At 51.1% G+C, this 13,280-nt stretch overlaps 1 pseudogene across 1 annotated transcript; it reads left to right on the top strand.

The window, feature by feature from the left end:
* Positions 1-2,322: 2,322 nt before the first annotated feature.
* On the top strand, positions 2,323-3,093 carry LOC147350752 (uncharacterized; annotated as a pseudogene). Its single transcript, XR_015149022.1, has one exon. The product of XR_015149022.1 is annotated as an uncharacterized LOC147350752 (transcript).
* The last annotated feature ends 10,187 nt before the right edge of the window (positions 3,094-13,280 follow it).

A 13,280-nucleotide genomic window follows, 5' to 3' on the forward strand; every position in this document is an offset into this window, starting at 1 on the left:
TGAAAGACAGAAAAGTTCTTCGAAGCCTCAGCTTTTCACTTGGCTCAGCACTTTGGATCTCTTTGTATCTTTGTCAATTCAGTTCTTTTCTTTCTTCTGTTGATGTGCACACTATATTCAAGGGACGATCTAAGGCATGAAGACATATCAATAAATATAGGTTCTTGCTTTCCAGGAACTCATACATCAGATTTCTATAATTCAGGGTTTTTTTAAATTAATGCTCTAGAACAATGTGAACTTTTAGTATTATCCATTTTCATTTCAAAGAAAGATCATTTTACTTACATAGCAAAGGTGGAGACCTTCCAACTTTCAGTCCAATACTTATAACTTTACCATTTCAGGCAAGTCTTGTGGTTCCTTCTGGAGGTGTGCAGCTCTTCCAGAAATGTGAAGATCTTCCATAGTCCTCAGACTTTGGTGTGATTTGGAATCATCAAGAAAGTTTCCAGGTATAGGTTCCAGACCACCACCTCAAAGAGTCAGTAGCGAATGGAGTGGATTCCAGCAATATGCATTGTTAACCAGCATCACTGGTGATTCTGTTGCTACAGACTCAATGCAGTGGGCAGGGCCTGGACTGCCCACTGGGTCTGATGTGGAATGGAAAGAAGGGCTTACCCCCTTCACTGTTTCTAGCCCTGTGACTAGAAACGGTCCCCAAACAAAAATCAGACAAACAAGATTATCCCAGATCGTAGTCCATGAGATGAAGGAACTAAGCAGCTGGTTGAGATGGAGCCAAGGGGAAAGGTTGCTCTTTTTTTCTCCACCTCTACTCCTTTCTTCCTTGATGCCTTAGTGATTCATCGTGGAGATCTGAAATAAAGTTAACAAGAGTCATATTTATTGAATAAAGATTTTGCATTGAACCAACTCTAAAAAATGAAGAAAGTTTCACCTGCCACATGTTTCTTTTAAAAAGTCAATTGCTTTTCAACTCTGGGGTTTCTCCATTGCCTTGTTCAAGTAGCCTTAATCGTAAAAATAAAATAAAACTACATAAAGATTCAAATATACCAACAAAGGAAAGCTTCCGTTTCTTAAATCATCTTTCCACTTAGTAGAACACTAGCTCTTTTCTTTGTATTTTGACTAGGCAATTCGTTGTATTGTGGCTCAGATGGGAAGGCATCCACTTGCAGGAGACTCAGGTTTGATCCCTGGGTCGGGAAGATCCCCTGGAGAAAGAAATGGCAAACCACTCCAGTATTCTTGACTGGGAAATGCCACGGACAGAGGAGCCTGACTGGCCACAGTCCATGGGTAGCATAAAAGTTGGGCACAACTGAGCAACTAAGAACAGAAGTATTTCCAAGGACCACATCAAGAGATTTGGAACTCTTGCTTGACTTCCTCATGTTGACCATGTTGACTAGGCAGCAGATAGCAGCTGATTCATCTGTACAATTAACAAAGAATGTGTCATTCTGTTCTATACTTTTCTGTACTGTAGGAAGAGACTGTACAGAGCAGATGTCTGCACTTGTACAGGACTTTTGGTCCTTTAGAGGATTACAGTTGCACCATCAATGCTTGCCAGGGGTGGCAGGAAGGCGGCCCTGAAAGTTTGAGTCCAGACATGTCCAGTGTTTTAGGATATATCAGATGAGTAAGAATGCATTTACCCTTCACTATGTCTCCATAGAAAGTTGCTTTGGGTATGGAGGTACACACACACACACACACACACACACACACCCTGCCGCCGAGACAGGTCAAGAGCTAGAAACCACAGGTAAGGGAGACGGAGAAAGAGGGAGAGAGAGACAGCAAGAGGACACGCAAGCTTCCCAACCCCCAGCCTCCACACCCTCCCCCCTCCACTCTGGGTATTCACTCGGCCCCAAGTCGACCCGACCTCACCCTCACCCACCGACACACTCACACACACTCTCACACACTCACCCTCTGGCCTGGGGGTGGGGGCTGGGTCTCGCCTTAGGTAGCCAGGCCAAAGGGGACCTTTGAGACCTCGGCTTCAAGGAAGTCTTGGGGTCCCCACGGGTGACCGCCAGCCCCAGGGCACCGCGTCCAGCCGGGCCCAGCCCAAAGCCGACGCCCCCTCCCTTGGGGAAGCTGCTTCTTCCGCGTGACCTTCCTCTGAGGTGCGTCACGGGCTGTGCCAGTGTGTCTGTCTCAGATCCGATGCCATCCTCTCTCCCCTGTCTCCTGTTTGCTGTCTCTCTGTCACTTGCTCTGTGTCTCCCTCTGTCTCTGGCTCCGTGTGTGTGTGTGTGTGTGTGTGTGTGTGTGTGCGCGCGCGCACGCGCACGCGTCTGTCTGTCTGTCTATCTGTATCTCCCTCTCACAGTCCTGGAGTCTATCTCTGAACTTTCATCTCTTTCTGCCTCTGTCTCTCCTGACACCCGGTGGCCCGTCCGTTCCTCTGGCCCCGGCCTCTCACAGGTGCTATGGCTCTGGCTGATGAGGTTGCGACGGCGGGCTGTCAACTGTCTGTGTGTCTGTCCGTGTGCCTGCCTGTCGCTCGTCTGCTCTCGCAGGAAGGTTGTGTGCTTGTCCGGCGGCGTGGGGGAAAGGTGGGGGCCTCAGTAGGGCGAAGGGGCGGGGCTGAGGCACTCGGGTGGACCGCGCCTCCGTGGCTCCCGGTGGGTTTGGGCATCGGGCAGGTGTCGGGCAGGATGGGCGCTCAGGGCCCTGGCTGGGCGGCGCCTAGGCCCACAGGAGGCTCAGAGGCCCGAGGGCCGCGGGGGTCGGGCGGCGGCGGGGCCGAAAGCCAGACACCTCCGGGCCGCGTGGCCCTGGGCAGCGAACGGGATCGAGGGAGGCCCGGCTCGCCGAGCACGGCCGGGCCTGGAGAGGCCCGGGGTGGAGGGCGCCAAGACCTCCGCGCCCCTCAGCCCACCCCCCAGGCCCCGCGCGCACGCACGCCTGGCATGCCGCTGGGGGTCCCGGAAGCCCTCCGGGCTGCCGAACCTGGCCAGGCGTTTGCTGGCCGCGGGGTGGCAGTGTTCGGGGGCATGGCGGCATTGGCTGGCGGAGTCTGGTCGCGGGTCGTTCGGCTCAAGTACAGCGCACACCCCCATGGTGAGGTGCGGCCTGCTGGCCCGACCGGCAGGTCAGAGCGAAAGGGAGGCACAGCGCAGGGCTTTTAGGGCGCCCGGCGGCAGCCGCCTCCTTCTACGGCCATATCACCCTGAACGCGCCTGATCTCCTCTGATCTCGAGGGCTCACATTTGATGGTGGTCTTGTCATCTCCTACCTCTTTCTCGTAAAGCTGGCAGCTGAGGGAATGAGGTAAGTGTAAAATTGAATAACAATAGACTGTGTGGAATCTGTGAATGTGGAGCTCTGTGAATCCGTAGGTCTAAGGAGAGACTGGCAGCTGCCGACGTGGAGTATCTGTCCCCATGACCACGTTTACGTCATCAAATGTGCCATTGACCGCCCTCCCCCCACCCCGGGTGGCAGGGACCCCCACGTGGCAGCCCCCAGGCTCGCTCTCTCTGGCTCATCCACCCTCTAGAAGTTTCCCCAGACCCTCAGTAGGAGTGGGCACTGCTGCGGGTGTGCGTTGTGTGTCCTCGTGCCCCATGTGACGTTGCACAACTAACCGCACTCTGTGTTTGCACCCTTCCTCCCGTGCTCATGGGACCAGGCAGCGTGGCGGGAATGCAGGGGCTGGATTCTGCTACAGTCAGGACTTGCTCCTGATGTGCTTCCGGGTGAGTACAGGCCGGCCTGGTCCTGCGGGGGCATGGAGCCCACGCCCCAGGGAGTGGAGGGTCAGTGGGTCTCTGGAGGTTAGCCTGGGAGAACCCTCACACCAGAGAACGTGACCTTGGCGCCCCACTGCCGCTGGAGTGGTCAGAGCATGGCCAAGGCCCCTCGCATAGGGACGCATGGGTATCCCTCCCACAGCGCCAGTGCTGCCGGCCATGCCCTGCGTGCACGTTCTCGGAGGGAACAGGGCCCAGAGCGTCAGGGTTCACGAGGCTGCCCTGCCCTGGGCCTCTCCGTACGGAGGCCAGTGTTTCACATGGAGGTGCACCGGCATCTGGGGCTCGGCTGCTGCTAAGGGGCCACCCTCCCTTGCAGGCGCTGCTCTGGGTAGGCCTCTGGTGGGTCTGGCCCTGGGGCCCAGCCCTGCTCGAGCAACTCTGAGGGCAGGAGGCTGTCTGCTCTGTCCTGTTCACATGTCAGCTAGAAAGCTGGATTGGGCTTTTGAGGTTTTTTTACCAGCAGCTTTTAGCTATATGTCAGAATAAAGTCAGCCACAGAGTTCTCTCCTTGATCTGCTTGGCCCTCCATGTTTCTCTGAATTCTCAAAGCAGCTGAAGCCCCAAATGGGGTGGGGGTGGGGGTGTCAGGAGGGGCAGGGGCTGGGGCACCAGCTGCCAACCCAGGACTGACTTTTCTGTGTGTGTGTGTCCAGTTTACCTGCACGAATTCTCCAGATGTTTATACAGCATCCAGTATACAACAAAGACTACATTTTGAACTCGATGGAATCTTTACTCTGTTAATACTTGTTACATGGACCCGAAGATATTACAGGGTTTTTAATTAGTGAAAAATTCATGAATACCATAGAGAAAATATTTTAGAATTTAATGTTTCTGATATTTATGTAAACTTATGACTTCATTTATATAATTCCTTCCTTTTTCTTGTATATTCAGGCTATGAATATCCTTTCAGATCAATTTCATGTTCTGATACCTGATTTCAGTCTTTCAAATGAATGTACTGTAGTGCTTGTCTGTATAAATCCTATGAACAAACACAGGGCTTTTGTAAATGATGCATTTATTGTAATTATTCTTGTTTAATTTTTCAATGTTAAACCATGAGAGAAGGGGTTTTCCTGCGATTGTAAAATCATCATGACACGGTGTGCTTTATTATCCTTCCAGAATGTAACCAAGCTCTCCAACAATCACTCTGAAATAAGAAAACTTAATTTCAACCAATTGTTGTTGGATGTTAACGACTGGCCTAAACTGTACTTTTTCTAGCAAGAAATGCTTTTTGTCCACAGCGTGAAGTGATTTAAAAGTACTGGGTGTTAAATGTGAGCTTCTAATGAAATTTGGGCTGAAAGGATGCCTAGAAGAAGACTGAAAATCTCTCCTGTAACCCTGTCTCTGTGGACCTGGATCCCTCCTCTCCGGTGAGACTCTTTGGGGACCAATCTCGATGCCCTGCACCCACTGCAGAGCCATCGAGCTGGACAGTGAAGGTGCCACTTCCCAGACAGACAGGGTAGTGTAGCTCTGACAAAGGCCTTATTTTTATGGAAATCATCTTTTTACATGATTGTAAACATGTTTAAAGAATGGACCTAGGCGTACATTTTTAGATTGTGATGACATAGCCATTCTGGATTGTATAAGTAGCAAATGTAATTTTTACTTTTTCAGCGGCACATTAAAAAAGCCAGCAAGAGATGCGTTCAGGTCACAGTGTGATATTTATTATGCAGCTGGTATCTTGGTAGACAGAGACAGCATGTTTCTTTACATGTGGGTTCTGCCTTTAATTTACTTGTACAATTCATTGTTATCATTCTATTTTCCTATTAATCTTTTGTGAACTTCCTGAATATGTGACAAAGTATGTACAGTCTACTTTTGAACTATTTTTATCATAGTATTATTTATTGCTTTCTTTCAATAAAGTACTGAAGCAAAATTTCCCAGGGCCAATAAAGAGTGCCGAGGGTAAGCTGTACTCTCACTGAGAACAGACCAGAGCTGGTAATGGGAGCCCGTGTCATCACACGGACATTCTGTTAAGAGAAATGGACAGATGCAATGGAAAGGCCAGAAGGCGGAAGCATAGGTGTCCCTAGAGGACGACCGACAGTGTGTTCATGCCCTTGGCTCTGGAGACAAGAGGCTCCATCACTTCAGCATCTGCGGGGACAAGGCCCCTCTGCTGCTGAGGTGTGGGCAGCGGGCCGAGGGTGGGAACAAAGTGCAGGTGTCGAGGCTCGCCATCGGTCACAGCGTGGGGTGTCCGAGGGCAACCTTGACGGGGATCCAAATGATGCACCCTAGTCCAGCATCAGGTCCTCCCCCAGCATCAGACCCTAGTCCAGCGTCACGGCCCTAGGCCAGCATCAGGCCCTCCCCGACCCTCAAACCCTCCCCCCACCTCCAACCCTTCCCCAGTATCAGGCCCCCCACCTCCAGTATGAGGTGTGGCAGCCCTACTTGTCTGATACTCCTGAGCACACTCAGGCAGCCCCAGAGCAGCAGGACAATAGCTCTGGCAGGAGGTGCATCTTTAGGAATCACCTGCGGAGCAGCAGCAGCTGGGCTTTGTTTCAGGTCAAGGAGAGACAAAGAAAAGGCACTTGTGCAGGAGGCAGTGGAGGCTGTGGGCACGTTCCCCCAGCTCTGCTTCCTCCCCGTAGGGGCTTTGCTCTCCTGCTCTCTCACAGGCCCCAGGGTGGTGTCCTTCCAGATTCACGGTCTCCTTGATATCTCAAGCCCAAGTCCTGAGTTGTGTCCCAGTCCGGTGTGGCAGAGGGCTGGGAACACCCAAGCTCAAGGGCTGAAAGGATTCCAGGGGGACAGCCGGGCCACAGCAAGTGGCAGGTTAGGGGATGAGGGTGGCCACCTACAGAGGGCCCCGGAGCAGCACTGGAAGGAGAGCAGTGATGCCTTAGCTCACTCGGGGATGCTGCCCAGCCTGGCACTCAGAGATGTTACTGCCAGCAGCTCTGGGGATACAGGAAGCCTGGTGAGTGACACCACGCCACCCAGGCCATGTGGTGGGCACTGCTGACCATGTCCTCGGTTTTCATTCTGGTTCCAACTGTCCCTCCAAGGGCTGGAGGGCTCCTCTTCCGAATGGCACAGACACTTTCTTTCTGTGGGTGAACGCATCCCTTGTTTCTGTTGGCGTTGTTGTCGCTCATCGTGTGTTTTCCTCTTTACAACCTGTGCTTGCTGCTCTTCCAGTTTAACTTAGGAGCAGCCCTCATTTTCTGCATTTCTAGTTGTCAGCATTCACTGGGGCTTTCCAGGTGGCGCTAGGGGTAAAGATCCTGCCTGCCAATGCAAGAGATAATGAGAGATGTGGGTTCAATCCCTGGGTTGAGAAGATGCCCTGGAAGAGAGCATGGCAACCCACTCCAGTCTTCTTGCCTGGAGAATCCCATGGACAGAGGAGCTAGTGGGCTACAGTTCCTGGGGTCGCAGAGTCAGACACGACTGAAACAGGTTAGCACACACTCAGTTTTTAGTTCAGTCACTCAGTTGTGTCCGAGTCTTGTCACTCCTTGGATTGCAGCACTCCAGGCTTTCCTGTCCTTCACTATCTCCTGGAGTTTGCTCCAACTCATGTCCATTGAATCATCAGGCCATAGAGCCATCTCATTCCTGTTTCATCCACGAGAGAGGTGGCTGGGGCTCGGCAAAGTCTCTGGTCCCACTGGGTGGGTGTGAACCTGCCCTAACCGCTCCCTAACCAGGTGACTGTCACTGTGTCCTCCTCTGTAAATCGGGAGGGGGCAGCACCTGCTTGGTAAGGGGCACACACAGCATCTGGTACATAATCAATGCACCATCCATCTCAGCATTGTATTTACTACTAATAGGGATAGCATTTAATAATCTGCTCCTTTTTCTCTCTTGTCACACTTAACTGTGCTCCAGACCACATCTGCTTTACTTACCCCTGTAAATCCCACACCCAGCACAAACGAGACTCAACACATTTGTGGCTGAAGAGGCAGGAACATATGCTGTCCTCAAGGAGAGGAAGCTGAGTGATATGGGGGCCTGATGATAACCCTGTGTGATGAGGGGACCCCAGGAGGACCTGTGTGGCTGTGGGGTGGGGTGGGGGGCATGAGCAGCACCCCTGATGAGCCCCTGGGGATGGGGAAGGTGGCAGGAAGGAGGGCGGGCTGTTCCTTGTGGGGTGTCCACAGATTGTACTTCACCCCTCACTGAGGAGCACTTAGGCCGTTTCCAAACACATGTCACTGTTAGGATGAAACAATCATCGCCCAGCTCCTACTCAATTTCGTAGAATATGTTTCTAGCACTGGAGTACAATCATCTGCTTTATTCATTCCATGCTCCGTTCATCCACCCATCCAGCGAGCCATCTGTTCATCCATCCACCACTCACTAATCAATCCATCCACCCACTCTTAATTCATCCATCCATCCAACCATCCACTCATTAACTCAGCCGATCATCTCAGACCCATTGAGAAGACAGACGCCTCCTCCACTCCTGCTCCCAGGAGGACCCCCAGCGTGATTGACAGGAGCCTCATGGGGACAACAGGGGAGACACAGAAGGGAGATGCCTGCAGGCCCTCCTCCCTCTGAACGGAGAAGCACCCACCTGGTCCTAACGCCTCCTTGCTGGGGTGTTCAGGCCGGCCCCTTTCCTTCTTGCGAAACAAGCGGCTGATGGAGGACTTGATGCCCTTCTTCTTTGGGGCTTTGTGCAGCGAGCCCTGGCTGCTGGTGCTGCTGCTGGGGTTATTCCTGGGGCTGTCCTGAGAGCTTGTGGAGCTTCGGGGAGAGAAAACGACCTTTAACTGGCACCCTTGTGCAAACACACACCCCTCCACAAGAGCTACTGATAGAAACAGGCACCCAGCAACACCCGCGCCTCAACCTCGCAGCTGACAGTTGGAGTCTCCTTCACCAACCAGACTCCACACGAGCAATGCAGGCCCCCGGTGTCAGACAACCGCACCGGGAAGCTGAGATTCTCTGCCTCGAGCTCTCCCGAGAGGAGGGCTTGACTCCAGGCCAGCTGGTGCAGAGGGCGCTCTGACCCTCCCTTAGGGTCGCTGCTCGGCAGGTGACGACGCTCCAGGAGAAGACGAGCTCCCCTGCTCTGGGTAGTTCCCCCCACCTCCCACAGGGTAACTGTCCCCGGCCGTGGCAGGAGAGCGATGGTCACCGTGCAGGGCTGCTGGTCAGGTGACCACACATGCCCCCCATCGAGTGCTGCCTTGCTCACGACGGGAGCTCAGCAAGTGGTGGTCTGAATGAGGACAGTGTCAGTCACAGGAGGGGACAGGGTCTCCTGAGAGGAGACCCCTGCAGAAAAGGGAGGGACCCTCAAGAGTGAACCCGAGAGGCACGGGGCCGTCACCGTCAGGAACGTGCCCTCTACCCAGAGCAGGAAGAAAGCTCCCACAGGAGACAATCTGTAGAGATGGACGTTTTCTAAAATCACTGAGGTCACTGAGCTCTTCTTCCCCAGCACCTGAAGTTCACCACTAAACACAGGCACCGAACTCAGTGGTATTCCTTTAAAATCATCCTTACAACTCTTTCAAGACAAGAGGTGCAGGGCTCCTGAATCTGACGATGCACACACAGGTCACTTACTTGTGGGCGTCCCCGAGGTCCTCATGGGTGGCTGTGCGCAGCGCCCCTGTGAGCAGGCGGCCCAGCCGAAGCGACCGTGGCCAGGCGAGGGTCGAGGTTTCACATTTGATGGCAGTCTTGTCATCTCCTACCTCTTCCCGTATAGCTGGCAGCTGAGGGAGTGAGGTAAGTGTCAAATTGGCTAACAATAGACTGTTCTGAAAAAGGCAATCACACAGGCTTTAGATTATAACCAGAAACTTATTTGAAGATCTATTAGCTATGCTTTCCCCCAAGTACAAAAAAACCCTTGTTATAGCTTAATGCCATCTTAAAGGACTGTCTTGTTCAAAAAAAGCGGGGCTATGGGGCAGCGAGAGCATCTGACTGAGTGCAGAGACCCCGGACGGGAGCCTCCCTGCAGCCGGCCTCGGCCCTCCCTGGAATCCAGCGACCAGATGGCCCTGCAGGGCAGGACAGCAGAGCGATGCTGGCACCGTGAATCCTGCAAGGCATGAACTGCCCTGATGAAAGGACTGTGCTCATCGCCAGATGCTGCTCGGAAGCACCACAGCTAGAGTACAAAACCTCTCAGCAAAGCCGTCCAGACCTTTCTGTTTGAAGGAGAAAAAGACACAGCTTGTGCCACCATCCAAGATCATTTGTAGTGATGATGCAGGTTACTGGAACCCATGACAACAAGAGAAACACAGAAAAGGTACCTAACCCCTCCACGCGAACAGCATGTGCCTGGATCGTATGTCTCGGTAACATACAGACTGGGGACTACCCACTGAAGTACTTACATGCAGTTCGAGTGTCATTCGCTCACAGTGGTTTCCATAAGGCACCCCCAGGTCTTCACTAAGAGATGATCTTGTATCACCCTAGAGTGGTGGGAGGTTCAAAAGGGAGGAGATATATGGGTACCTATGGCTGATTCATGCTGAGGTTTGACAGAAAAGAAAATTCTGTAAAGCAATTATCTTTCAGTTAAAAAATAAACTAATTAAAAAAAAAAAAAAAAGAAGAAGAAGAAGAAGATGATGATCTCTCTTGCACTCCCAGCGTTTCCGCTGGTCCTGGGTGTGAGGAAAGGAAAGACAGTGTGGGAACAGATTAACCCTGCAGGGTCCAAACAGGTCTCACTGATACATTTCGGTGTGTGGTTAAACCAGGGGAGGTTTTAGGAAACATGCATGGCATGTATTGTTACAAACAATGAATGCGTTGTTTTGACCAACTAACCTGTGCCTTTTTGGTGGGATTCTGTAAAGAATACTGATCCCGTGCAGCCCCACAGGAGCTTGGTGACAACAAAGTAACTTAGTGCAAAATACAGCTGAACTCATTTAAGAGCAGCTGGATAAACTGGGCTCCCTCCCCTGAGCTCTAACAAGAACCCTCAGACAACAGAAGGCTACAAAGGCTAGAAATTATCCACATGGAACTGAACAGGGATCAATCTCAAATTCAAGTTAAAATAAGCATTTATAAAAATCAGAAAACAGCAACGAACAGAGCAGGGAAGTGACACACCTGGGTTGACTATGGACTCAGTGGAGACAAACACCTGCCTCAGAGTCAGGGCCCAGGCCAGCACCTTTCCCCAGGCCTCCTCCTGAGGAAGGCCTCTGGGTCTGCGCCTGGTGCCCTCCCCCAGGATGGGAGCTGCCCCACTGGTGCCACATGTGGCTAGGAAGGGCAGTGCCGTGTCCTCGCTGAACAGGAGGGCAAAGCAGGCCACAGAGCAGGCGAGCAGCACACCCAGGTCACCAACCCCAGGGGGACGGCGCTGCTCTGCTGTGCTCAGCAGAAGGGCTCCCGTGCACTGAGCTGCCTGAACTGGAGCACGGCCACCCCAGTCCTGCGGGAAGGCCCAGGAGTGCTCGGTCAGCGGGCTGGGAGCAGGAGAGGGACAAGGAAGGCCATCCCTTGGGGCACTGGACTCCAACAACAGGGGCTCATCCAAGTGACCCGAGGGGAGAGGCAGAGAGCTCCCTCCTGATGCTCCCTCCATCAGGGATGCCGTGATGCACACGAGAGCCTCTGGAGGAAAGGTGGCTGGACGGCACCACGTTTAAGTGTCCAGGCTCTGATCAGACCAGTCTGCACCATGCTGCTGGGTGTGAGAGCCTGGGCAGGGTGCCCGGCCTCGCTAAGCCTCAGTGTCTATGTCTGCTGAATGGGGATAGCAGCAATCTGGATCTCACCTGGGGCTGAGGTGACAGACTCGGAAAGCACGTGCCCGGCACACAGAGTCTCCTGCACACTGCTACCCACCATCATTAAATTGGCTTCCCGCAAATCTAACATCTATGGCTCTGATTCAGACATTTCTTATAAGAAAACACCAAGCGGAAATTCCATGGTGGTCCAGAGGTTAAGACTTGGCACTTTCACTGCCGGGACACTGGTCTGATCCCTGCTTGGGGAACTAAGATCCCATAAGCTGTGCAGCATGGCCAAAAACATAAGTACAGAAATTTTTAAAAGTAATAAATAATACTATGTCTATTATAAACAAGCATGAGATGATCAGAAGGCAAACAAGTGGGAGAAAGGCACACTGTTACAACTGTCCCAACGAATGACCTATTTCCAACAGAACCATCAGCACATTTTAAGTGGTGGGTGAGTTTCATCACTTCCATTAAAACATCAATTATTCACCAGGACATAACCACACAGTGATCATTCACGTTACACGATAAGGACTCTTCAATACTTCACAGAGAAACAAAGGCCTGCTAAATTAGTAAACAGTTTACCTTTCGACGCTGCTTCCTTAAATCACTAGGCTGATAGATGCATGCAAAGAAATGAAGAGAAACCAGATTCATTGCGACTTTGAAGCTAAAATTTCAAGAATCCGTAGAGGCAAATACAGTAAAGCAAAAATGATGGCAAACATGTAAGTGACATGAAGATTTACAGAACATGTGACTGGAAGCAGAACATTTTTTTTGACCACAGAAGTTAAATAAGCTATTCAAGATTTACTAGAGAGACACTATAAATTATTACTCAAGAAGATACCATTCTATTACAACATCATGATTTATTAAAGCACAGCATTCTGTACAACAAAGGGCCTTAACAGGTGTCTATTCTCAGCCAAATTTCTCTATAAGTTAGTTTCTCTTAATCAAAAACATGTTATATTTTAAATTAGTAATTTAACTGATGAGGAAGTTACCATAATATCTATTTTAACACTGAACAAATCTAACCACCTATTGGACATTAATGTAAAATCCTGACACAGAATTTGATTTAAAACTTCTCACAATAAATTCATTAAACCAAGTTCCCTGTGAAAATATGTAAGAATGAAAGCTAGCATAATAGCAGGTGCAGTCTTTACATTTTATTAACCATAGAAGATACTTTTTTAACGAGTCTAATAGAGACATTAACTGTGCAAAAGCTGATGAGATTTACAGTCTTAAATACAAGCACCAACACAGAAAGGATATTGTGTCAGTTCAGTTCAGTTGCTCAGTCGTGTCTGACTCTTTGTGACCCCATGAATCGCAGCATGCCAGGACCCCCTGTCCATCACCAACTCTTGGAGTTCACCCAAACTCATGTCCATTGAGTTGGTGATGCCATCCAGCCATCTCATCCTCTGTCCTCCCCTTCTCCTCCTTCCCCCAATTCCTCCCAGAATGAGAGTCTTTTCCAATGCGTCAACTCTTCACTTGAGGTGGCCAAAGTGCTGGAGTTTCAGCTTTAGCATCAGTCCTTCCAATGAACACCCAGGACCGATCTCCTTTAGAATGGACTGGTTGGACCTCCTTGCAGTCCAAGGGACTCACTCTCAAGAGTCTTCTCCAACACCACAGCTCAAAAGCATCAATTCTTTGATGCTCAGCTGTCTTCACAGTCCAACTTTCATATCCATACATGACAACTGGAAAAACCACAGCCTTGACTAGATGGACGTTTGTTGGCAAAGTA

The sequence above is a fragment of the Bos grunniens genome, chromosome 20 (assembly GCF_055505025.1).
Source record: "Bos grunniens cultivar Pamir isolate PY7600 chromosome 20, Bosgru_T2T1.0, whole genome shotgun sequence".
In the NCBI taxonomy this organism is placed as follows: Eukaryota; Metazoa; Chordata; class Mammalia; order Artiodactyla; family Bovidae; genus Bos; species Bos grunniens.